The 27,684-nt window shown below is 40.4% G+C and overlaps 1 protein-coding gene and 1 non-coding gene across 3 annotated transcripts in view; both read right to left on the bottom strand.

The window, feature by feature from the left end:
• The window catches only part of HTR2C (5-hydroxytryptamine receptor 2C), a 291,607-nt gene that overhangs the window by 226,641 nt on the left and 37,282 nt on the right, over positions 1–27,684 (bottom strand). The gene's annotated exons all lie outside the window — the stretch shown is intronic.
• Positions 24,404–24,532, bottom strand: LOC131503334 (small nucleolar RNA SNORA35). The gene has a single exon (XR_009257424.1). It is a non-coding gene; the product is annotated as a small nucleolar RNA SNORA35 (small nucleolar RNA).

Genomic DNA, 27,684 nt, shown 5'->3' with positions numbered 1-27,684 from the left:
TAATATGGGTTGAGAACACATTGAAGGAGTGTAATTAAGAACAGGTATTAAAGTACCTATTAAGACACGTCAACACATTTTGGCTAACGTGATGGACAGCTGGTCTGCCAGATCATTTAACACATCTAAAGAAGTATTGCATTGGCAGCTTGCCCTGAAAGCAATGTTCAGTTCCACAAACAACCTAATGCACAGAAATCAAAATGTGTGCCTTGTTTGTTCCCTAAAAAAATCTGACTACATCACGCTCTAAGAAAAATCCTAAGTATTGTCACCTATCAGATTGCATTCAACCTCCCAATTCTTAACGTCACTAGGAATTCTCCTAGTGAGCATCTAGTTTCTAATCCTATCTTATTCCTCCCCGGCTCACGCTCTGTCTCTCTCCTTCTCAAAAATAAATAAACGTTAAAAAATTGTATCTTTGTCTCTTAGGGTTTTTTTTTTTTTTTTCTTTTCACTTCTACCTCTAGTCCCTGAAATGTTTTTTAGTTCAGTGTGGTGCAAAACTCAAAGGAATCAAACAATAAACTCTTGCTATATTCCTTACTTAGATATTACATATCTAAATAATTTGCATCTCAACCGCCCCTGGAAACGCCGAGCAAGGGAAACACGGACACTACCTCTTCTAGGAAGGACTCCTTGATTGGCATTTTTGCTAGGGGGTAGATTGGGAGAGCCTGAGCTCTCTCCTGCTGTAGCATTTGCAATATAATATTTTAATTGTCTGCTTGATTGTATTCTACAACTGCTGCAAGTAAGCGGCAATTAATAATAATTCTCAGGACGCCTGGGTGGCTCAGTTGGTTAAGCGTTTGCCTTCGGCTCAGGTCATGATCTCACAGTTCCTGAGTTCAAGCCCTGCATTGGGTTCTGTGCTGAACACTCAGAGCCTGGAGCCGCCTTCGTATTCTGTGTCTCCCTATCTCTGCCCCTACCCTGTTCATGCTCTCTCTCTCTCTCTCAAAACTAAATAAACATTAAGTAATTCTTTTAAAGTATACTTCTCTAACTTTTAATCCTTCAAGTTATGTCAGTAAACATCTAGCGATACGATCACGTATAAAAAAGCTTTCTATCTTAATTTGCGTTTAGAAACGTCATGAATTACATACCTCTAAATGATAGTATTAATCAGCATTACTAAGGAGGTGTCAGGAGTTCTCTTATTAAATATATATATATATTATTTTTAATTTAGTGGATTTTGGAATTTCATGTGCAATTACTTACAGAAACTTACTAGTTTTAACTGATAAGCAAAGAGCAAAAAATTCCACATGCATGTTTCCACGTAAATTTTTAAAAATTGTATTCACATTTTCATCTATTATACATTCAATCAATAGATGTTCTCATTCAGTGCACTGTCTTCAGATAGATATTATCAGTCACATTCTATAACGAGAAAACCTGAAGCTAAGGAATGTTTTTTTAAACACCTTTCTCTTTTAATGTTTAATTTTTGAGCCCGACGTGGGACTCAAACCCACAGACTGTGAGGTCATGACATGAGCCGCCATTGGAGACTTAACCGACTGAGCCACCCAGGTGCCCCAAGTGAAGGAATGTTAATTCACTGGCTCAGGGTTACACAGCTAGGAAGTGTGGAAAGAGTGTGGGGCAGTTAGGCCCTAAGTCTTCTGTCCTCTTAGGTAGAGCCGGGTAGAGTAATTGGAGTAGAAATATTTCAAGAGTTAATAAAGTAAAAAGCCATTGGCATTTGATCTTAGTATGCACTGTGTATATTCAGGAGTCACACATTGATCTTCTTATACTGTGTTTCTTAGATTGCTCTATTTAAATGGATTTACTTTTCCAGAGCAGATGGTTATCAATTTATTCAACAAGAGGTTACACGGATGCCATTCAAGTCCACGTGTTAGTGGTTGCATATAGAGTGACTGACAACATCTGCAGGATCCCTGTACATTTATGATGCTATCTGATAAATGGGAAAGTGAGTTAGGAGCAACACGCATGAAAGGGGCCAGCAAACCAGTTTAGAATCAAAGCGATGTTCGGGGGCGCCCGGGTGGCTCGGTCGGTTGAGCGTCCGACTTCGGCTCAGGTCCTGATCTCACTGTTCGGGAGTTCAAGCCCCGTGTCAGGCTCTGTGCTGACAGCTCGGAGCCTGGAGCCTGCTTCGGATTCTGTGTCTCCCTCTCTCTCTGCCCCTCCCCCGTTCATGCTCTATCTCTCTCTGTCTCAAAAATAAATAAAAACATTAAAAAAAAGAAAAGAATCAAAGTGATCTTCCTATCATTCAAAGATAGGCGAACATCTCCTGAGTGAGGCCATCGGCGTGCCTTAGTCCCAACACCTCTCCCTACCCTGATGATTCAAGGTTTCCTAGTACCTGCTGCTTCTCGCAAATTTGACCTAAGAGGAAACTAAAAAATAATGCAAGTCTTTTCCCTCCTCAAGAGGAAAAATAGTTACAAGTTTTGATACTAGAAACTAATGCTAAATTAATTGCTAATAACTGAGGCTAGAAGTTTAACCTGAAGACATAAAGGATTGACAGAGTAATTACTAAAATATTTTGGATACGCTAGAGTTGATGTATGTAACATATTCAGGGGAAAAAAACCAAGCTAAGAGACAGAGGCTTGGAGAAACCTAGGCTCTGTCATATTCTATTACTGTAAAAGGCAAATAGAATTTTTTACAACAGATGATCATACAAAATCACTTGGTAATCCAATATTGGTTGTTTTTAATTTATTAAATGTCTTATCATAGTATTGATTTAGGAACCTTTATATATTTTCTTAACTTTCTACGAGAAATAATTTTGCTCTCCTAATGTTTACCAATTCTGAAGCTCACGACCCTTTTTCTCCCTAAAACCTTCTCAGATGGGAAATGATCTGGCCTCCCTCTGATGCCTTTTAGGATATATTCATTCTTATCACACACTTTTGTAAATGGGGGTCATTTGTGCGTCCGCCTTATATTTCTTCTCTCCCATATTAGATCATAAACTCTGTCTGGGTCGTAGTTTTTTATCCTCCACATAACAGGTGCTCAAATAAGACTTGTTGGTTCTTTGATTCTTTCAACAAATACTTATTGAGGACCTGCTATATGCCAGGCATGAAGAAACACAATGTGTTGAATATATTCTGACATTAAAAAAGAAACTATTACACCATCCAGTTTGATAATATTACAGAAAATGCCCCAGTATTTCTAGTGAGCACGTATTAAAATTCCTCTTTCCCTATACACCTGTTTTTCATCTCAATTCTATTTATAGGTTCGCTCAAATGCACTGATGTTATTTTTCTTTGGCCTATACCATTTTTAAGTTTATATTTGGATTAGGTCTCTTAATGAGTAATTCTAAATATTCATTTTGCTGCTAAATGTCTAAGTTCAGCTTTGGTTTCTAATAGAAGCAAGGAGAGGCCAAAAGAAGAATAATGAAACAACTTTCGTTTTTTTTTTTTTTCCTTTACAATTTTCTAATTATAAGGAATATAGCCACTGCTGGAGCAAGCATAATTTATATTTGGAATCGTAGCGCAAAGATCACACAGTTTTCAAATCAAGCTAATTTATTCTACTACTCGAAAACAATGTTTTCCATTTCAACTGAAGGACATATGATCCATTTATAATTATTGAAGGAATAGATGCTCACTGTAAAAATATTGACAATTATCAAACATTCTAAATAAGTGGGTTAAAGAAATATCCAGTTAGCTGAACACAAGATGACACGTTGACCAATGTTATCATGGGGTAAACTGATACTAGGGAGGTTTCAATTATCAACTGTAAATAGACAGCATCTGATGTGTCAGCAGACAATTTTAATAAAATGATGCAAGATCGTAACACTTAATGTTCTTCCAAATATGTCTTTATCGTTCTATTGAAAGAATACTTCCGTTACGGCAAGCTGACTTTGACTATCCTGTGAAATTTTAACGAACGTTGGATCTAAGTCAAAGAGGAGTAACAGACTGACCACAAGAACAGAAGCAACGTGACATTCCCGTTATGAGTTTGGGATCCAGGTTGTGGAACTGACAGTTCAGAAGCAGATTTAGTTAAAACAACCACACAACCCCCCCCCCCCAAAAAAAACGAAAACAAAAACAAAAACAGAAACAAAACGCAAAAAGGTTAGAATAGAAAGGGTAACAAATCTATACAAAGCACAAGGTTACTCCCTCTTTAAGAATTTGTATTTTCCCCTCCTGGATGTCTTTCAATCTCTATTATGTTCACACTGCACGCTCTGGGTATTGAATAAAAATATACACAGTCCATGCAATGAGCACATCCTAGAGCCAAGTACACTTGTGATGCTAAAGCTCAAAAGGCAGGAGCATTTGGTCCAATTTTAAATGTAAAATAAATTTGAAAGGATTCATTTTGAAAGTTGAAAACTTGGCCGAAAGACTATAGAAGCTAAGATTGAAGAGCTTGAAGAGACCACACCTAAGTCATCTCTACCCTCTAGCCATACCCTCTACTGGCTTCCAAACCTCACAAAATAGGTGCATATCTTTCCCGAAGGAATTCTAAAGGTATCTGGGAATAACGTGGGACAACGCTTATCAGAATTTATAGACCCCGATAAGAAAATGTCTTTGTTTGTTACAACCAAATGAAATTCTTTGCTCTGGGGACTAAATCAGAGGTGATGTCGAGGACAAAAAATTTTGGACACAAGACTAAGAAAATGTGAATCATTCACGGTTCATGAGTCCCAGCCCCGCGTTGGGCTCACCGCTATGGGCGCAGAGCCCGCTTTGAATTCCCTCTTTCCCCCTCTCTCTGCCCCTCCCCAGCTCATGCACGCGCTCTCTCTCTCTCTCTCTCTCTCTTAAGGTAAATAAATAAATAAATAAGCATTAAAAAAATGAGAACATGTGAATTGTGACTTATAATTATGTGACTTTGGACAAGTCAGTTAAGTTTTCCATACCCAAGTTTCCGTAATACAGGGATAGTAATAACAAATTTACATATTTATTATGTAAAAGGGTAAGGGAGTTGATACATCCAAAGGAGCTGTGTAAATACACTATAAAACAACAAGCAACACTAATGGATTCTTACTCATATCATCATTTTCTCCTCAGTGAAGAGGGAGCATAAAGCAAGGTGACAGGCTGCAACCCCCCACCCCCCCAGGTGGGATCCGGGTGATGTTCCTCTGGCACTCCTGGTGGAAAGGAAAGGGGAAAAAACAAAGGGTTAACTGATAAGGATCAAAGTCCTGCGGGACCTAAGTCTCCATCACCCCTCCACAGCGATGTGGGAAACAAAGGCAGAAGGAAATGGCAGATGGAACTCAATTTCCTGATAACCTGCAGCCCGTTGGCAAATACCTGTGGCTGGCAGAGTGAAACGTTTCTCCGGGAACTTACTGTCTTAATGCTAATTGATGCTTTGCTAGAGGGAAAAACAACCTTCCCTTGACAATAGCTAGGCCTCCTCCATCCTGGGAGTCTTCTTTAGCATATGAAAATCTCACTGGAAACTTCCCCTGGACCTTACCTCCCCCCAACTCCATAGTATATAACCAGTGTCTCTTCATGGTGCCCGGGCAGCTCTTCCTGCCCACGGGTCCTGTCCCGGTGCTTCAATAAAATCACCTTTTTGCACCAAAGACGACTTCAAGAACTCTTTCTTGGTCGTCGGCTCCGGACTCCACGAACCCACTGCCCCCCCCCCACCCCGAAAACCTCATCAATAGGTCTTGATTTCTAAGCCTTTTATCATTTTTGTATCTGTTCTCTGAAATCCTTTCAACAGTTCGTACGTCATTATCCAATGCGTGAACTAGACCCAAGACTTAATTGGTGAGCTGGCCGAGGTCTATTTTTATTGGTTATCATTCCTATTTCAATAAACATACAATCTGGTTGCTTGGGATACAGTTGTGAAGAAGACAGACAAGGTTCTGGCAATGATGGAGTTTATAATATGGGCCCAGGGAGAAAGTTAGTGAGGAACTGAACAAATACGATCATTTATATAGTAGTAATTCTGTAAAAAATAATACAGACCAGCATGAGAAGTCGGGGTGATTAGTTTGGATGGGGTGGTCAGGGAAGAACTGTTTCAGGCAGTGACCTATAATCTCAGACTTGAAGGAGAAGGATTAGTCATTTGAGATTCTAGGAGAATAGTGTTCACATGAGAGGCTAAGAGAAAAATTACCAGGTGTACTCACAACTGCAAAGAAAAGATCTTTCCCCTCCCCCGCCGTTCCCGAAACCAGCCAGGGCGCGCCCGGTCGTAGTCTGACATAAAGGCGGGAACCAATCAAGTTCTGCTGAATGGCTTGAAATAAAGGCGGGAACCAATCAAGTTCTGCTGAGCGTTCAAATTTAAATGTCAACCTATAACAGCTCTGTAACCTCAAAAAAAATCCCTAACTTGTTTGTGCCTGTCTATAAAAGAAGCTGTAAGATCCTTGCTCGGGGCCTCTTAGCGTCACCGGCAACGAGTGTGCGGAGGACCGGGTTCGAACCTGCAATAAACGACCCTTGCCGCTTGGCTTTGACTCTGGACTCTGGTGGTTTGTTTTCGGGGGGTCTCTCGAATCGGGGCATATCACACAGAGAATGTCGAGTGCAAATGGCTTAAGGTGGGTGTGAGCCACTGTAACTGGGGAATAGTATAAGAGGCCAGAGAGAAATGCCTGGAACCCTTTCATTCTTTTTACATTTATTCATTTTTGGGAGACAGAGCACAAGTGGGGGGAGGGGCCGAGAGAGACGGAGACCCAGAATCCGAAGCAGGCTCCAGGCTCCGAGCTGTCAGCACAGAGCCCGACACGGGGCTCGAACTCCCAAACTGTGAGATCATGACCTGAGCTGAAGTTGGGGACGCTTAACGGACTGAGCCACCCAGGTGCCCCAGCCTGGAACCCTATCACGAAGGTATTGTAAGTCATGGTAAGGAGTTGAGACAAGGAGTGTCACCATGGACTAAAAAACCGACCCTCACAGTTACCCAGTGATTTCTCAATCCTCTCAATACATTCAACTGAGTTGGGGTCTCCTCTACCTTGTAAATGATCTGCAAATTGGGCTTTTCATACCTGTATGGTAAGCATTTCATTACTTGTTTATATGGTACCGTGCAATAGAGTAATGACCAACATTGAATGTAGTCAACTTAGAGACCTACACCATCCATGTTGTCCCCATTCTCCAGATCTGCGTAAATAGGCTGACATGTCAGGCCTGGGCTATCTCCATTTCATAGGAACTCCATGCAAAATTACAGAGCCACTCTGCCTGTGGATAAAATCCTATTTCCCACTTCTCACATGCCGTTCCGTGAGGAAGTGACTGAACGGGGACATTGTATGGATTTTCTTCAAAACCCAGAGAGGAAGGACTAAAGACTATTTTTCGCTTTACTCAGCTTCCTACAGCTATAGCACAAAGCCTTGCTGATGCCCTCCTCTCCCACCAACCCCCTCCGTTCCCCCCAACTAGCCCCCAGCTCCATCTACAAAAAACAAAACATTCTTTCAGAGCAAAATGTAATTAACAGTAAGACAAATACTGACCGTGTTTGTCTGTACTAGAAGACATATTGCTGTATCATATTGTATCAGGAATTATCAAAATAAATTAATCTTCAATTGTGGCATATATATATATATATATATATATATATATATATATTACTCAGCCATCAGAAAGAATGAAATCTTGCCATTTGCAACAACAACATGGATGGAACTAGAGGGTATGATGCTAAAAGAAACAAGTCAGTCAGAGAAAGACTGATACGATATGATTTCACTCATATATGTGATTTAAGAAGCACAACAGATGAATACAGGGGAAGGGAGGGAAAAATAAAATAACATAAAAACGGAGAGGGAGGCAAACCATAAGAGACTCTTAAGTACAGAGAACAAACTAAGGGTTGCTGGAGGGGAGGTGGGGGGATGGGCTAGATGCGTGATGGGCATTAAGGAGGGCACTTGTTGGGATGAGCCCTGGGTGTTATAGGTACGTGAGGAATCACCGAAGCCAATACTACACTATATGTTAACTAACTTGAATGTAAATAAAAGCCTGAAAGGATAAAAAGAATCTTCAAGAAACAACCCACAAGAAGAAAAACTACCATTTGTGTTGCTGGCCAATAGCCAACGATGACATAATATGCTCCCAATTGTTATTGTTTGTGTACTATTTAATCGGTATTGAAACAAACCTGAATTTGATAAGTGAAAATAAAATATCCCTCGGGGTGCTTGAACCTATTCGGCACTATGGATTGCTAAAAAAGAGACAATGGGATCTAAATGGAGTCACTTGGGCTAAGCCCATGTCACTAAACTGAGACTTAATACCTAACCTGGTTGAAGTTTCAGCTTCTCTCAGGAGTGTAACCTTTAACCAGTCAATCTGGGGAATTACCTGGTCAGCACTAGGGAAGTAATCTCCCATAGACCCCTTCCGTCCCCAAAGAAAGGTGACCTTACCTGAAACCATCCAGTCTTTGCTGGAAACGTCCTTCCCCCCGCCCCCCCACTTCTGCCTACAAAAGCCTTTCATTTTGTAAAGCTCCTCTGAGTTCCTTTCTATTTGCTAGATGGAATGCTGTACGATTCATGAATTTTTGAATAAAGTCAATTAGATCTTCAAATTTACTGCTTTGTTTTTTAACACTTCCTTAATGATTTGAAGATGAACCGCATTTAATCTGAAAACATAAACAACATACATCAATACTTTTATGTTTCCGAGATTTCTTTTATATATAAAAATTCTTTTAACTTTTGATTGTCCGTAGAAAAGAGACAATCTCATTTTTTTTATTTTTATTTTTTTATTTTTTTTTAACGTTTATTTATTTTTGAGACAGAGAGAGACAGAGCGTGAGCGGGTGAGGGCCAGAGAGAGAGGGAGACACAGAATCGGAAGCAGGCTCCAGGCTCTGAGCCATCAGCCCAGAGCCCGACGTGGGGCTCGAACTCAGGACCGCGAGATCGTGACCTGAGCTGAAGTCGGACGCTTAACCGACTGAGCCACCCAGGCGCCCCAACAATCTCATTTTTTGTGGTGCATAATATTCACAAACCTTTCCTCTTTTTCTGTTTTCTATCACATCCACAATAATCCGTCACTCTTTCTAGATTTCCCATCTTTTTTTGAGGGGAGAGAGAGAGAGAGAGAGAGAGAGAGAGAGAATAAGTGGGTGGAGGGGTAAAGGGAGAGGGAGAAAGAGAATCTTAACCAGGCTCCACAGCCAGGGCACAGCCACATGCAGGGCTCGATCCCATGACCATGGGATCATGACCTGAGCCGAAATCAAGAGTTGGATGCTTAACCGACTGAGCCGCCCAGGTGCCCCTAGATTTCCTATCTTTTTAATAACTCCTCTATGTTTGTTTTGGTAACTATATCTAGTGACTGATACAGGTCATTCAGAAATGGTCCCTATTCTCTTCCTTTTCATAAAAATGTTTTCTTTGCTATGAAATCTGTTTTATTGCCCTGAACTTGCATAAATCACCATAATCTTTTGCGTTTTTACAATCCCGTCTTTTGTATTCTTATACTACACATAGTTTATGTACATGCCTTCAACTGTGTTACGCTTGGCTGTCTTGATTTGAGTTAGTTCTTCAAGATGCCCCTAGAACTCTCTTTAGTTCCCCCTTTGACTCTATCTGCCCTTGATGCTTTCTGGTCAGCTTCTGAGGCAGCTTGCTTCCCTACGTGAGCCTTAATGTATCTATTTTCTTTCCTATTTTCCATTCCTCTCACCACCAGGTGGTTATATTTCTTTTCCTCTATTTCTTCCCGAGCCTCCAGTACTCCCTTCCTTCTCTTTTGTAACTGTTATGGGGCTGGTCAGCATTCAGTAGAACAGGGACTATTGTCACCAGACAACAGAGGAAACACTGCCTTTTCTTACCCCTTTCGTGTGTGCTGTTTTTCACGTGCATTTCCCCTTCAGTTACTCCTAGTCCCTTCCTGAAAAATGCTGTATCCAGGTTTTTTCCTCTGGAAATGTGTTCCATAAACAATCTACATTAGGGATTATTTGAGCCACCATTTTCTTTTTCTTTCTTTCTTTCTTTCTTTCTTTCTTTCTTTCTTTCTTTCTTTGCCTAGTCATTGATTTTGAGAGAGAAATAGAAAGAGCGTGAGGGACAGACAGAGAGGGAGAGAGAGAATCCCAAGCAGGTTTTGCACTATCAGCGTGGAGCCCGACGTGGGGTTCGATCTCATGAACCATAAGATTATGACCTGAGCCTAAATCAAGAGTCAGATGCTGAACCGAACAAGCCACCCAGGTGCCCCCAAGTCACCTTTTTATATATATATATATATATATATATATGTTTTAATGTTTATTCATTTTGGAGAGACAGAGACAGAGTGTGAGTGGGGAAGGGGCAGAGAGAGAGGGAGACACAGAATCCGAAGCAGGCTCTAGGCTCTGAGCTGTCAGCACAGAGCCCGATAGGGGGCTCAAGCTCACAAACAATGAGATCATGACCTGAGGCAAAATCAAAATCAGATGCTTAACCGACTGAGCCACCCAGGTGCCCCAATTATATAAATTTCTACCTTAAAAAGCTAGGCAAAGAAGAGAGCACTAAACCCAAAGTAGCAGAAGAGTAAAAATTAAAACGATGAAAACAGAAATAAGTGAACTTGAAAACAGGACAGCAGTAGAGAAAATCAAAGAATTATAAGCTAGGTCTTTAAAAAGATCAATAAGATTGATGACCCTAAGTCTTGAACTGTCCGATATAGTTTCCACTGATCACATGGGGCTATCGAGCAATTAAAATGTGGTTAATATAAAATAAAATATGTCATTAAGTGTAAAGCACATACAGGAGTTTCAAGACTTTAGAAAAATAAGAGAAAAATTTTCTTTAATGTTTATTTTTGAGAGAGAGAGAGAGAGAGAGAGAGCATGTGTGTGCAACAGAGTGTGAGCAGGGGAGGGGCAGAGACAGAGGGAGACGCAGAATCCAATGCAAGCTCCAGGCTCTGAGCCGTCAGCACAGAGCCCGACGCGGGGCTCGAACTCACGAAGTGTGAGATCATGACCTGAGCTGAAGTCAGACACCCGACTGACTGAGCCACCCAGGCTCCCCGCAAGCCACCGTTTTCTGATGACTGATCTCTTCCTTGCACATGTAGCCCATATCCTGAGGCCCTCAGCCACTTACATCACGACTATGGACTAAGTACAATTAAGAAACTCAGCATTGAGAACTAAGACCTTATTTAATATGCTCTCACTTTTCATTTAGTTCCACAGTATGTTGCCACCAAGTTTGAATACTCTCGATTCTAAGAAAACAATTACCTCAAAGCTTCTAGCGGTGCTTATTTTATTAGCAGAGGCATGCAACTCTTATCACCAGAGGCTCAAGTACCAAAACCTTCAGATCCCATAGACAGGTGACATGCCAACTTAATAAACCATTAAATAGGAGTGACCTATCTAATTGGCAACAATAAGATGCTAATCTGATTAAAGTGTGAGGTGAGAAAAAATTAAAAGGGAAGGAAGGGCTCATGAGGTTTCATCGCACGTAAAAAAACATGACTCACTTGGGAAAAGTTGGGTTTTAGACAGCTTCTTAGAATTGTATCTATTGCCGAAAACATGACAGACTCACACTTATCTCCACTCGCTGCACTGGTATTTGAACAATCACCTATTCACTTGAGCAGGCACAGAAACTCCCAGCCTGTTCCACTAACTCTAATTGGAGTTTGAAACAGATAGCAAAGGGAATAAGCTTCCGAAAACACCCGCCCAAAAGCTGAACTCTAAAATCTGCTCTCTCTACACCTTATCGAGCAATTATTTCTCCGTTTGTGCTTTGAGGGATTTTTTTTTTTTTTTTTTTTTTTTGCAAGACTAAAAACTATCAGGAACTTTTTTTGTTTGGTGTAGCAGCAAATTGCCTGAAATTGAGCCAGCTGAGAACATGTAATTAATGACTGTCAGCCCAAGTGAGTAGCTCTGTATTCTAATTAACTTGTACTTTCATAATTTCTTAGTTCTTTCACACTGAGAGAATTATCCTGTTAAACCGGATTTATTTTGGTTTTGCAGAGAGGATAGAAACTCAAAGCTCAAAGGCTCTCACCCTGTACTTACCTTGTACTAACTAGGTTCAATCATCTAACTTATCTGTGGTTCGTAATTTCATTAAAAAAAAAAATTGAGATAGTGGGGCGCCTGGGTGGCTCAGTTGGTTAAGTGTCCGACTTTATCCGGAGCATGATCTCGAGGTTCGTGAGTTTGAGCCCCGCATCGGGCTCTGTGCCGACAGGTCAGAGCCTGGAGCCTGCTTCGGATTCTGTGCTTCCCTCTCTCTCTGCCCCTCCCCCACTCACTCTCTGTTTCTCTCTCTCAAAAATGAATAAATGTTAAAAAAAATATATTTTAAACATCGAGATGTTAATGAATAGTATAGGAAGGTCAAAAAACATTATGGCAGTGTGAAGTTTGCATAAAAACACCAGCCCATACATTCCGGAGAAAATAGGGACTACAAAGTAATCAATCCATTTCTAAGACATAAATCAGGAACCTAGCTTCTAAGGCTCTTGTAAACGCTGAAGGAGGTATTTTTCTTAGATGCTCTGTAAACTGCAAAAACTCATTTATCCAGAAACCTCACTTACATAGAACAAAACTATGACCCAGAAAGGAAGCGAAAGTAGTCACAAACATCCCATCCACTTCATTAATCATGAAATTGTTTCTCTTTTAAAAAAAAAAAAATCATGTCTTCTAGTTTTTTTTTTTTTTTAATGCTTGTTTACTTATTTTTGAGAAAGAGAGAGAAAGCGGGAGAGGGGCAGAGAGAGAGGGAAAGAGAGAATGCCAAACAGGCTCAACACTGTCAGCACAGAGCCCAACACAGGGCTCGAACCCACAAACCATGAGATCACGACCTGAGCTGAAATCTAGAGTCAGAGGCTTAACCAACTGAGCCACCCAGGCACCCCATGTCTTCTAGTTTCTAATTATTTTCTTAGAAAATGGGTTCTGTTTTGCGAATTGTTATTGAATTTTTTCCTGATTTACTCATCAAGAACACCAATATGCAAAAGTTGGGAGGCAATGGCCAAGTCATTGTTGTGGGCGAAAATTGGTAACAAAAAAGCAAATGCGTGTGTCAGTAGTAAACCGAAAATTCATGAGCAATCCAAGAAGTCTTTCTAGAAAAAACGAATTTGCAATTATACCTCAGTTTAAAAGAAAACAGAAAAAAATTTTTTTTTAACATTTATTCATTTTTGAGAGCCAGAGAGAGCATGGGTGTGGGGGTGGGGGGCGGGCAGAGAGAGAGGGAGACACAGAATCCGAAGCAGGCTCCGGGCTCTGAGCTGTCAGCACAGAGCCTGATGTGGGGCTGGAACCCACAAACTGCGAGATCATGACCTGAGCTGAAGTCGTATCCTCAACCGACTGACTAACCCAGGCTCCTTATTTTTATTATTATTTTTTTTTTTAAGTAAGCTCCAAGCCCAACGTGGAGCTCAGATTCAAAAGCCCAAGATCGAGTCACAAGCTCTACCTACTGAGTCAGCCAGGAAGCCCCTTGGGGGAACTCTTCTTTCCCCACTCTCTATGGTTCTGTTGAAGCTCCCTCCCCAAATGAGAAGGGGTGGCCTTTATCAGTCTGGGTCTACAATAGCACCCTAGCCTCTTGGTCATGCTAATGACCCTAGGACCATCATTTGATCCAAATAAGTCAATTATAGTCCTTCACAATTTTTCCAAGGTGGAAATTAAGGGGAAGCATTCACGATGCCCTTGGAAGATCATCCGTAAGGACGGGTGTCTAGAGATAATAGCCACATTTCTTGACACGTGAGGCAGCCTAAGGGAATGAGGATAGCAGGTGGACAAAAGATGAAATCAGAAATGTAGAAATGGGGGAGAGAGAGCTTCTGAGGCTTTGTAAGTACCAGTACAACTCCCTACTGTGAAAATAAATACAGGAAACCTCATTTGAAAAGGAGTTAGAAAGCCCTGAAGGGAACTCTCATGCATGTAGCCTGCCTATGGAGCTGAAGGAAGGAAAGTAAGAGGTATCTTGATGAGGGAGCAGATTTTTACATAGGAGTTTCATTTCCTGCTTTAAGAAAAAGAAGGAAGATCCCGCCCTGCCCCAGCAACAACGCAGTAACCACAGCTTGAGCCAATGAGAAACGACTACAACCTCAAAGATTGGCTATATGAGCCACTACGTCTGCCATATTTGTTAAGATGGTTGGAATTTTTTTTTAATGCATAAAACTAATATGGCCCAATACCCTACATTATAATACCATACCCTTTTATAAAGAAACTCAGAAGCTAGAAAAATGTTACCATTCTGGTACTGTAATCCTGCACACAACACAAAAATCAAGTAACAACAATTAAAAACATAAGTAAATATATAGAATATAAACAAAAATATACATAAAATATACGTCCCATCCATTATTCTGAATGGCATCTACCCATGTTGTGCATAAAATACTAACTTTTATATTCCCAGAAGAATTTCAAAAGAAGACATTTGCTCAGGTTTTTAAAAGTTTTATAGATAACGCACATTAATAATAATAATAATAATAATAATAATAATAAACTTCAGTTATAATATAGCAACTCCCAGGGTGCCCGAGTGGCTCAGTTGGTTAAAGCATCTGATTTCGGCTCAGGTCATGAGCTCACAGTTTGTGAGTTTGAGCCCCCTATCGGGCTCTGTGCTGACAGCTCAGAGCCTGGAGCCTGCTTCGGATTCTGTGTCTCCCTCTCTCTCTGCCCCTCCCCTGCTTGTGCTCTGTCTCTCTCTTTGTCTCAAAAATAAATTAACGTTAAAAAAATTAAAAAAAAAAAACATATAGCAACTTCCTCTTTTCTGCTTTAATTGCATCTTTTTTCATGTAAGGTACAGTAATGAGAACTAAACTGAAAATGCAGACTGGATACTTCCAAAGATGTACAGAAATTAACACAGTTTATTTTATCACCGCCTGCATGAGGACCACATCCTGATGGAAGGGCATAATATCCTTTCTCAATGACCTTCTTGCGTCATCATCTTCTGGGAACTATAGTCATACTTCCCTGCTCTTGAGAGCAATTTGAACTTTATTGAGGGGGAAAAAAAAGCAAAATGTTGAAAGTAATTATGGAAAGAAAATTAACGTTTTTGGAAATCGAAAAAAAAAACCGTTTCCCTTGTTGATCTCGTATGAAAACGATTTTGTTTTGTTTGTTTGTTTGTTTGTTTGTTTTTAATTTCCAAAGCTAATCAATCAGGGAAAAATCCCTTCAGTGCAGGAGCTAGTTAGAAACTTACTGTCGACATTCCACAGAATTAGCTCTTCACCTTTAAGTGAGAATATGCCAATCAAGATCTCCACATCAAAGGGGCCTTCCGCGGAGTCCAAGGGCCCCGATTTCGTGTTCTTAAATGTAAGGACTCAGCAAAAACGGAAAACAGTTTTATGTTGAGAGAAACTATCTTAGTCCATTTGTAAATTTGATATGCCAACGTAGTCAGGCAGTATCTGCTCAAATAGAAAATCTACTGCCAAGGACCACTTAATCCTCTGAGTTGAAGAATCCAGAGGAAACAAGAAGTAAAACCCAAACCAAAGACGATGTAAATTCAAATGCATGAGATAGAAGGTCGTACTTAAAAAATTTTTTTTTAAGTGTTTATTTTTGAAGGTGAGAGAGAGAGAGAGACAGAACGTGAGTGGGGGAGGGACAGAGAGAGAGAGATAGAGAGATAGAGAGAGAGAGAGAGAGAGAGAGAGAGACAGAATCGGAAGCAGGCTCCAGGCTCCAAGCTGTTACCACAGAGCCTGACGCAGGGCTTGAACTCACGAGCCATGAGAAGTCAGACGCTTAACCCACTGAGCCACCCAGGTGCCCCAAGGAGAGTTGTGCTTTTGCAAAGGGGTCAGGAGATCACTGTCCCCAGCCTGTAAAGCGCTTGAATGTTGAGGCTATGCTTTGGAGTCCAATGCATTTAGCATGGAGACAGGGATCCCATTAAGTCTCCAATAGCTGTTTGTGTGATTGCACTGAATATCAAATTCAAAATGAGTTCCAAAAATTTTTAAAATGGGCACCGTGTGTTACCCGAACGGCAGCTGTTGCACATTTGCTCTCAAGCTTCATTTGTGACCCGGCGCAGCCTGGGAATGCCATAACGCTCACCTTCTGTGCAGAATGAGATTAGAGTATTTGGAGAGTCATAAGATCCAAATGTGGATGAAATTCTTTAATGAAGTCTTTAATGTTCCGCTTCCTCATGGCCCGCCTGTGCACCTCACTCCAGTCAGGGGTCCATGTCATGTAGGAAACGTCCCTTGATTATTCCCACTCAGTGATCATTCCTAATAATATCTGTGTTTTACCTTCTCATTCAAAGCAGGTGTAAAATACACTTAAGCAGAAAGGTAGAGTAATGACATCCAAGCCTACTTTCCATGGTCCGGGGACGCATGAGATGATTTTCATTAAGAGTTAGAACGGAAAATACCTTGCCCCATTAGCTGTTACATTAAGTATTTGTTGAACGAAGAGATGAATGACAGATTTATGTTTTATTTCTAATTACAGTTCCTTTCTAGTTACTACCGTTTTACTATTGTGGGCCACCACAGTCACTTCACATTCCGATTTTGAGTGCCATGGAGTTCTATAAAACAACCTTTTCCCTGGCTTGAGCTTAACTGGTACACACTTCAAGGACAGGAAGATTATAAACTATGCTGATCATAGACGACTCTGCTTACATCTACTTATTTTTTTAAAATTTTTTTTAGCGTTTATTTATTTTTGAGACAGAGAGAGACAGAGCATGAACGGGGGAGGGTCAGAGAGAGAGAGGGAGACACAGAATCTGAAACAGGCTCCGGGCTCTGAACTGTCAGCACAGAGCCTGACACGGGGCTCGAACCCGTGGACTTCGAGATCATGACCCGAGCCGAAGTCGGACGCCCAACCGGCTGAGCCACCCAGGCGCCCCACATCTACTTATAATTCTACCAGTGGCATTTAGACAAGGTTCAGTACAAAATTAAAATAGAGAATCGCAGTCATTATCACTGTTTTCATCGGGTACGTTTACATCCATCATCGCAACGTGGTGATCTGTGAACAACACGTGGCTGAAACATTGTGAGAAAAGTAACTTGCGTTTCACACCCTTTAAACCTTAAAACCTCACTGCTTTGTTCTACCTTGCAGAGTTTCAATGTGACAGTGTCACTGTGGTGCGAGAGTCCTCAGTGCATGGGTTACAATCAGCTGGTCAATCTTCTGTCCCAACGAGATCAATCACGGTGACAGTTGCCACTATGGCCTCCTCCCTGTATTTTCTAAGCATGGAGGAGGACAAGTGAGCACCTGTCTCCTAGATTTTAGATTGAAAACATTACTTGAGCAAAGCAGGATTCTTTACCCTCTGGCAGAATATGACCTTCTGAAAAAGGCTGGGAGTCCCCTAATGAACACGTCCACATTGCCATCGTGGTTTTCCTTTAAAAATGAAATCCCTCAAAGAAGTGGAGAATGGAATATAACATTTACAATCTAATCACCAGCAAATGGCATTTAAGATGTTTGTTTCACCTTGTTTTAGCACATTAATAGAAGTCAGTAGAAATTTGATCAAAGTATTTATAGAAATATTTTTGTAACAAGAGAAGCCATGCAGGTTTCTTTTCCTAATATAGGTAACATACCAAATAAATATCCATTTATGGAGCTGCTCAAGTAAAAGCAAAACCAGGAATATTAACAATCAGTAAGGATATTCATTCTTCCCTTAGAATATGATTGAAACAGTTGACATATTACATAATGTGATAAGATAGTACTACATACTGGTCAAAAACATATTACAAATGATCACTTTCAACGTTGTACAAGGATTCCGTTGACCACATATTTGGCCTCTATGTTTACTAATCTAAAGGCCCTGGGAATTCTCAACTTGCTTTCAATAAATAGTTCAGGGAATGAGCAGATTCACATGAGCTCATCTGAGAAGGCACTGTCTGTGTCTGAAACTCTAGAGATTGGTTTGTTCAGGAAGATCAGTGAAACATTCCATTCAATCAGTCATTTCGTTCTACAGTAGAAGACAAAGTAATCTATAACTCTGTTATAGAGCCCAGTGAATTGTCCTGAAACACCAGGGGTACAGATCTATCCTCTTACACTTCTTTCCGTCCCAGAAAATTTTCGTATTTCATCTGGAAGAAAGGGAATAGCCATCACCCTATTGGTCTCAGTTCAGCCTGCTTTTTCTTTTTTGTTCTTATATGCACTCTCCCTTAGCCACTCCTGGCTTTGTTCAAGTGCAAAAAATGAAGCCTGTCTGCTGCCTTCTTCAAAACAAGTTTGCCTTGCTCTAAGCCTGGCTTTTTGTGTTTCCTCCGGCTGGTTAGCCCTCTGGATATCACTGTGAGTTAGGGTCTGCATTTGCCTTCTCTGGTCTTATGCCTGGCCCCTTGCAACACCTTGCAAGGTGTCTCCAATCCCTAGAAGTTTTGGAATAAGGCCTAGAATTTGGATCATGCTCTTATTTTGCCAGAACAATGATTAAGCGCGCGCGCGTGCATGCACACGCACACACACATGCACACTACAGAAGATGATTACAGGTTTGAATTGTGTTTGCTTCTACACCCTGAAATAATTGAGCCCCTTTTCAAAAGAAATAATCTAGTTTCAAATTCGGCCTTTATTTCAAACATACACTTAGCAATATCTGCAAGTGAATATTTCAGCGCATTGTCAATTGATTCCATATGATTTTCACTTTTCCTCTTTCTATTCCCTCCCTTTTGGTCTGAAGTTTTCAAGGATTAGGTGCTTTATAAATTGAGGGGGTAGAATAGTCTAATATGACTGACAGAATAAAACAGATTGATTTAACATTCACACGCAGTATATGTGAAGACAGATTCTCAATGATTTACTTGCAACTCTATTTTCAGCTCTTTTCAGTTAGTTTTCAGCTGTTCCGATCTCTAATTTAATGCTTTATATAGTTGCCTCAGTACGTTTACAGATTTAAATGTACAGGGCTATGTAATTCTGAAAAAGAAATACACTGTAAGTTTAAAAATTTCCAAGAGGCTATGTGGAAAGCCAGTAGAAATTTCTTAACACTTGGAATTCACTTTTTTTTTTTAATTAATGAAAGGTGCTAGGAATACTTTCCTGAAAGGACTTCAGTTTCCCTTCTCGTGCCTAACTACACGAAAAGTTTTATCATGTGACAAAGGTAAATGAGCTAAGTATCGACTTAAATATTATTTATATTCCATCTCGTATTTTGTATCTCCTATAGTAAGTAGGCACAGACTTATTTATTGATAAGCATAACGACTTTTTTTAGCATGCCACTAGTTTAAAGTGCAGAATAAATATTAGACCAGTGAAATTAATTTTTTCTTGCTCCTCGGATCCCTTTTCGATTAGATTTAGCTCCAACTTCTCCAGTTAATGGAGTAGAGCGCCCGTGTGCCTTATCAAATGTGATATATACGCCACTCTGATGGCTTAGGGCCACTTTCCCTGCTCCCTGCAAATAGGAAAACCCACTAAGGGAAGTGAGCCTAGAGCCTTGAACCAGCTGGATTCACAGAGGAAATCTCAGCTTCTTTGGCAGCCTCTGTCACCTGCAGCCTAATGGCAGCTTTCATGCTCCAAAAATATGCCTTACCAGCTTCTCCCCAAAAGGGTTTCCTGCCATTCTGGGGTTGCGTGATTATCACGGGGGATGAAAATACGGTCCTAATCCAAGGAGGACATAAAGGGCACTTGCGAGGAGAAGTTGCAAGTCAACTTAACATAACAAATATATGCTGGGTGGGGTTCACTTACCTGCAAGAAATGTTCTTTTTTGACAAAGAAGTGAATGATCCCGAGCTGACTAGACCTATCTCACTGGAAACACTGGTGATGGAAGTGATTGCCACAGACGTTAGAGCAGGAAAGGAACTTCAGAGATCATTGCCACAGTCCTGAGCGGAGCGCCTGGCACAAAGTAGTCTCAAAGTAGTAACAGCTCAGTGAATCCGGTTTACTCTCTCTTTACAGATGAAAGAACCAAAGCCAACGGGAAGAAGTAATTTACCCAACGACATAAAGGTGGCCAGTGGCAACGCCAGGGCGAGAGACGGGAATTTCGAAGTCCTTATTGATTATTTTTTCTACCATACCCTTCTCTGTATTCATTCAGTCATTTCCAGTGTTGACTGAGAGGCTGTGAACTTGAATTATCACCATCCCGAGGACTTTGTTCACGTGACCTCACGCCTGCGAGGCCCTGGAGGAAGACAACTGCTTAAATCAGCCTTAACTACTCTAGTCCACCTCCATGTATCTCTTCCCTAATGTCCCACAGAGCTTCCCGCTTGCCTCGCAAATTTTGATTTTAATTCAAAGGTTGGTGGATTTTTTTTCCAGTGATTTCACATGTATTTCTTGTGTCATTAATAAGTTTGCATGCTCCTCTTGGTGAAGGGATGTTTGCTTATCGTGCTTTTATATGTGTCAGCCTGTAACTTCTTTTTTTTTTTTTTTTAAATTTTTTTTCCCAACGTTTTTTATTTATTTTTGGGACAGAGAGAGACAGAGCATGAACGGGGGAGGGGCAGAGAGAGAGAGGGAGACACAGAATCGGAAGCAGGCTCCGGGCTCCGAGCCGTCGGCCCAGAGCCCGACGCGGGGCTCGAACTCACGGGCCGCGAGATCGTGACCTGGCTGAAGTCGGACGCTTAACCGACTGCGCCACCCAGGCGCCCCTGTAACTTCTTAGGTTTATGTGGGCGCATGAGAGTTAAGAATTAGCATCTAACTTAATAGCCAAATCGGGACATCTCTGAGTCTCAAAGAAAGTATTATTGACATTTATTCAGTAAGTACAAACCGTAACCTTCTTGGGCACCATGGACTGGATGGTCACCCGAACGATAATGGACTTGATCAACATGGGATCAACTAATTAGACTCATTTCACTGGTGATTATACAAATGTCCAACTATGGGGTACCCCATTTTACCCCATTTACCCCATTACACTGAGTGGAATTATTTCTAAAGTAGTAAGCATGGAAAAAATTTTGACAGGCTGTGGAATTCTATTTACTGAATACTTACCTGCATGCATTATTTGTTCAAAAGTTATTACAAATATTTCCATAGAAGATTTATTTGTTGCTTTAGTTTTTAAGCTGCAAGGCTAAAATTGATTGCAAGACTTTTGTTGGTCTTATTTTAATCATTCCAATATTGAAAATGTGGTGGGGCGTGAAAAAAATGGCATTTTCCCTTGATTCTTTCCTGAAGGTAAATTACGAAATCTGATGGCTTTCTATGTGGGGTAGGTGAAGCGGGGTGCTATTAGGAGCTATGGACAAACAGGTACAAATCTGAAGTTTAAAAATAGATTTAAATTTAAACACTCTATTCAAAAAGTATCAAGACACCTATTATAATTTTAAATTTCCATTGCCATAAATTATGGAGATATTGGTAAAGGAAACAAACAAAATCCATGATCAACTCTTATACAACTAATGACTAACATTTTATAGCATTTACCCACCGTCAATAATCAATAATGACACTGATTATGAAGAAATAATCAAATATATACTTCGATCCAGTTTTCATGATATAAATATATATATTTTTGTTCAGATATCTAATAAAGGCCAGACATCCCAGAGAAAACAGTCCATAGCTTCAATTTGTTAATATTGCTAAATTAGAGGTTTCATGATAAAAATTTCCTGCAGCAGAATGAATTTTAAGCACTAGAACAATGGCAGTTACACCATCTGTTCCAGAGAGAAATTTGCTGTCTTGACAGTAATAAAGGACAAATAAGCAATATAGATACACCAAGCCGGCAAGAGGGTAAATGCAACAAGGAAAGAAGTATTTCTTTGATAAATTGCACTTTTCGCTGAATACCGCTTTCTGTACTAAACAACCCCTCATTCAACTATAAGCAGATGTTTATCAAAGATAATTCATAGTCTTTATCACAAACACTGTTTTGTATTATGAGAGAATCTAAACAGCCACACTTGTCCATCTTCAAAGTTCTAAGAGAAATTAAAGGACATAAGCAGAAAAAGACAAGTAAAAATAATTACACGGGAAAACAAAATAGCATGTTGCCCTTAGGAAAAATGCTGAGAACAGACATTATGTTGACAGATTCTCACCTACCCACGCGGACCTCTAAGAGAAGCCCCTCAACTATGTTAAGAAATTAAGTTTTAAGAGTCTATTTAAAAAACTGTCTGCCCACATCTTGTTATCAGTGTAATAAGGCTGGTGAGGGATAGGGGAATTGTTCAGATGGCATTTATTCTGCATTGAAATAATAAGGGGAAAATAATAAAACCCTGTATCATTATAACACATTCATTCAGATGGGTAGTGGGTCATATGAACACTATCTTGCCATACTTCTAAAGAAATAACTGAAAAATATATACTGTGTAAAAAAGTCTTTCTAATGTATCCTTGCCAACTGTCAGGAAAAGCGTGTCATTTTTTAAAACTGGGTTTTGTATTTCAGTCGACAAGGATTTATGTAGTTTGATATGTATTTTTCACTGATATATTTCATGTCAATTGCCTGAAAATAGTAATATATGAGCTGGGAGTTGTGTGCATTCTTTTATAATGTTGGCCTAATTATCAGAACATAGCTATGACCTGTGAGCCCAGTGTCCTTTCTGGCAGAGGACCCTAGGGACATTTCCTAGGAAGGCGAGTTTATCATCTATAATGTCAGCACACACAAAAAAGTGTGAGGTCTTCCTTCAAAATAATTATTAAATAACTTTTTGTGAATTTATGTCTCACAAACTAATCTTTACTGGATTTTATTTATTATTTTTTTAAGCAGGTTCCACGCCCAATGTGAGTCTTGAGCCCATGACCCCGAGATCAAGAGTTGCACGCTCTACTGACTAAGCCAGCCCTAGGTGTCCCCCTTTTCTGGATTTTAAATGAGTGTCAGTGTATATTTATTTACCACCTAAAACAGAGCCAAATTTTTATGGTTCTAAAAGCGTGAGATTCAATTTTCTAGAGCTTTCTTTCACTTCTGGTTCCAAGAATTCATGAGGGACTTCATAGCAAAATTACATAAATTTATCCCTCAGTAATTATTTATTGAACTTCTGCTTTATGCAAGGCACTGGGCTGGGTGCTTCTGTAAGTACTAAGATGTATGAAAGGACAGGGTCTTTTCTTCCAAAGAGTTTACAACTTGGCTTATAAGATAACTTTCATGAATACAAAACATGGGAAAGTGGTCATTGCCAAGCTGGTAGAGGGAGAGACTGGGGAGGACTTGAGTGTCCAAAGGCATTATGAAGGAAAGAAGGGGCCAGGAATGGATCTTGCACATAGATCTAAATTATAAGAAATAATTGAAAAGGAATTCTATCGGCATGAGTTTAAACAGACTGTTATATATGGGGAACGAAGAGGTTGGGAAGGCAAGTGTGTCAGGAGGCTTGTAGGAATGTGGAGAAATACATTTTTCAAGTTTTATTTTAAGGTTTTGTTTATTTTAAAAATTTAAATTAAAAAGTAATTTTTTTGGGGGGGGATGAGATATTAAATGTATTTGAATCTGAGTTTTTCTGTACTTAATAGTTTTTCTTTTTAAAAAAAAAAATGTTTAAAAACATCAAGAGCCAGAACATGCTGCCAGGACTGAAATAATCAGAAATGTCTTCGGTCACAGACGCTGGGCACCCCAGTCTTGTTTGGAATTTTCCAAAGCGTGAAGCCTCTCCAGTGGTGGAGAATGAGAATAATGCCACCTTGAAAGGAGCCAGTCCGACACAGGGGATCCCAAGTTATCTTTGTTCAGTTTGATGAAAGTGAAATAGAAGTTTTTAGCTTTCCCAAATTCCTTGGTAAACGCATCAGCTTGGACGGGGGCCAATGTCTGCAAGATTCTTCTAATCTCAATCTCACTTTTATCACATCAAAGGGAAAAGTGAACTTATCTCTCCTGTCTGAAGAACACTTAAAGGGCAATGTGCCAGCAGAGTAAAATGAGTTTCTCTTGTCATGTAATCATCATGGCAATCTTGGATCCTTGCAGCATTGTCGACCTTATTTGATGGACTTGGGAAACTGAGTCCAAGAGGGGTTCATGTGAATCACCAAGAGCTACAGGGCTAATAATAACGGTGGTGATAATGTAATGACAGTAACATTTTTGGGTTCTTGGTAACTGGAATATGGACACAGTCGCCTTTATTTAGTAGTACCAGGTACTGAGCTGTTTGATTTGTCTCTCCGCCCCCTCACTTGTCTTAGGCAGGGTCCCAGGACCCAGTAGATATGTACCCACCCGCATGCAGGAGTAGCCCACAGAATGACTCTCCCAGCTTTGTGGAGGGATTTGCTCTTGCACTGCTCGATGCCCAGTTGGTCAGGGAGAAGCCCAATGGGTCACTTGCCAGTGCTTATAGACGGTAGAGCTGGGGCCGGGAGCCTATGCTCTGTGCAGAAGAACCCGCTTGGAAGAGGGGTGGATATGAGACCTGAAACATGTCAGGATCCATGCTTCATTGGCTCAGTACGGCTACAAAATACAAGGGTCAGCTTTAGGGGAAGGAAATGTGAGTTTAGAATCAGGCAGATCTGGGTTCAGAATCCCAGCTCTGTCACTCACGAGCTGTGGAACCTTAGAAACTCACTTGAGCCCTCTTGGCCTGTGTTTCCTTATATGGTAATGGGAGCGATAATGACTTGGTTATTGACAGTTGACTGTCGGGACAATTAGAAGAAATAACTTGCAGAGTCCAGTCTCGTACCTGACATCCGTAGATGTTCAATAAGTAACAGCCATTGTTACCACCAAACATCTCTCGCCTCGCCAAAAGCGATTCTCTTTCTCTTTCAAATTACCATTTGTGAGGAACTTGGTTAAAAATGTGTGGAATTTTTTAAAATTCATACTTTTACATGTTTTTCTGCTTGTCTTATGATTTCCCCTTACAAAAGCCAAGTTGCTTTGTGCCTAATTATTTATGTTGGCTTAAGCGTTGGATAGGACTATTCAAAATTGCTTAGGGACACCTGGGTGGCTCAGTCGGTGAAGCATCAGACTCTTGGTTTCAGCTCAGGTCATGATCTCACGGTTTGTGGGTTCGAACCCCACATCGGGCTCTCTGTTGTTAGCACAGATCCTGCTTCAGATCCTCTGTCTCCCTCTCTCTCTGTCCTTTCCCACTCGTGCTCTCTCTCTCTCTCTCTCTCCCTCTCTCAAAAATAAACGCGCGCGCGCGTGCACACACACACACACACACACACACACACAATTAAAATTGCTTAAATGTTCCTGACCAGAACTTGTAGATCATTATCCTTGAATTATGTGACAAAGACACATGTTTCCCGTGAGTCTGGAAGAAACTCACATTCTCCCAAATGTGCAAAACGGAAAAGCATCCATTTGATATGCCTCCCCTTTTTTTCTGGGTTATGACTAAAAACCTGCACATCAAGCAGCAACTGTCAAATGATCATCATTCCATCTTTCTTCTTGTTTTCCTTCATGAAGTCATTGTTGAAATGCTACGAACCATGCACTACTCTAAATGTATAGCCTTCTTGTCAAAACAAGTCTTTCTCTATCACCCTTCCAGGTTTGCCCTAGCCTGGTATGCTGCCTTACCAAATGATGCCCACTGGGATACTTGGCCATCTTGGAATTCTAAGAATAGTCTGGCCTCAGGTGCATAGAACAGAAATAATTATAACCCTTGGTAGGTGAGTCACCATCATCTTACCAAACATGGTGACATTGATACAATTAATTCATTAAGCAATTAAAAATTAAAACAACATGTCCTATACGCATTGTGTAGACTCAATTTTAGAAGACAATGCCAACTTTTTTCCCCAAGTGGTTGTACCAATACATACTTCGGCCAGTAATGCATAAAACATCTAGATGGCCCACGTTCCTTCAAATGCTTGGCTCTTCCAAGTTTTTAAAGTTTTACCAATATAGTTGCTATAAAATGTTTCATTTCTTTCTTGCCTGCCCCTCCCCCAGATGAAGAAGTCCCATTACCAAAGTTGGGGTTTAGAGCTTTCCCTGGACACTCGAAAGAGAATGGAATCAAAAAGCAGAATTTTCCCAGCGAAATGAAAACTACAGGTGATATTCTAGACTCTTCTAGGCCAAAGGTTTTAAAAAATGAGGAGGAAGAAAACAATTCAAATGAATGGAACTCACTTAAAGAGTAGGAAAAAACAGTGCACTTCAAAAATTAAAGTGCATATATAGGTTTATCTGTGATGTATAAAAGACCATATTTTCCTGCCTAAAATTCTAGAATAATGGCCACTTGAAGGAGGAAATATGCATTAACCTTTGTTTCTGCTCTTCCAATGAAGAAGACCTACCTATTTACCAAGTGTTGGTTAACGAGTTACCATATTGACACTCTCTTCCATGTGCAGAATACTTGATAGACATAAGTACGAAAAGAGGGACAATAACGTGTGACAAACTGGTTATTAATTATGGGTTTTAATAGTTTACATTTCCTGTAGAAGACCATCCATTTAGGAAGTTGTGGTCCATTTTGTTCAGCATTCAGAAAAATACATGTTCATTATCCCACAGTTTTGAAAAAGAGTGGTTACTCAGAGTCATTGTTTTGTATGTAATTATGATGACAACAGCCTTAATCCTAAATTATAAGATCACTTTCAGAATGTTGTAGTAGAGGCAAGAAATTCAGTCAAGGTTTTTACCTTATTAATGGCTGTCAATCTATCTCTATCTTTGGCGACGTGACACTATTCTAATTACGTCTAATCACGTCCCATTAAAATTGTGTACTTGCCTAACATTAATTGCAACTATATCATTCAATGCCTTTTGCTTTCATGGAAGACTGAAATTTGAGAGGAGCATGTCTAACAAATAAAAATTCCTTAATATAAAGACAAACACCAGGGGCGCCTGGGAGGCTCAGTGAGTTAAGCGTCCGACTTCGGCTCAGGTCATGATCTCACAGTTCGTGAGTTTGAACCCCGTTTCTGGCTCTGTGCAGACAGCTCGGAGCCTGGAGCCTGCTTCGGAATCTGTGTCTCCCTGTCTTTCTGCCCCTCCCCCACTCTGTCTGTCCCTCTCACTCTCTCTCAAAAATAAATAATAAATATTAAAAAAGAATTGAAAAGAAGCACCTCTATAAACTTTGCTTTCAGGTTGGCACTATGATCCAATGAATAGGTCCTCTACCCATGGCCATTACAGACTTTTCACAAGATAACTATATATTTGACAGAAAAACCAAATGTCTCTCTTTTGCTTGCTGTTACCATATCCTTCTAAAAAAATTAGTGGTGACCACACTGTGACCAGCCCTGAGTAATGCATAGAATTGCTGAATCATTATGTTGTACCCCTGAAACTAATGTAGCACCGTATGTTAATTATACTTCAATTTTCTTTTTTAAACATTTTTGAAAATTTATTTTTGAGAGCGCACAAGCGAGGGGAGGGGCCGACAGAGGGGGACAGAGGATCGGAAGGGGGCTCTGTGCCGACGGCAGTGAGTCGACTGTGGGGCTTAAACTCACAAACTGCGAGATCACGAC

This window comes from Neofelis nebulosa, chromosome X (assembly GCF_028018385.1).
Source record: "Neofelis nebulosa isolate mNeoNeb1 chromosome X, mNeoNeb1.pri, whole genome shotgun sequence".
Lineage (NCBI taxonomy): Eukaryota > Metazoa > Chordata > Mammalia > Carnivora > Felidae > Neofelis > Neofelis nebulosa.
The sequence above is the reverse complement of the archived record's forward strand: the minus strand, read 5'-3'. Positions and strand labels throughout refer to the sequence as shown.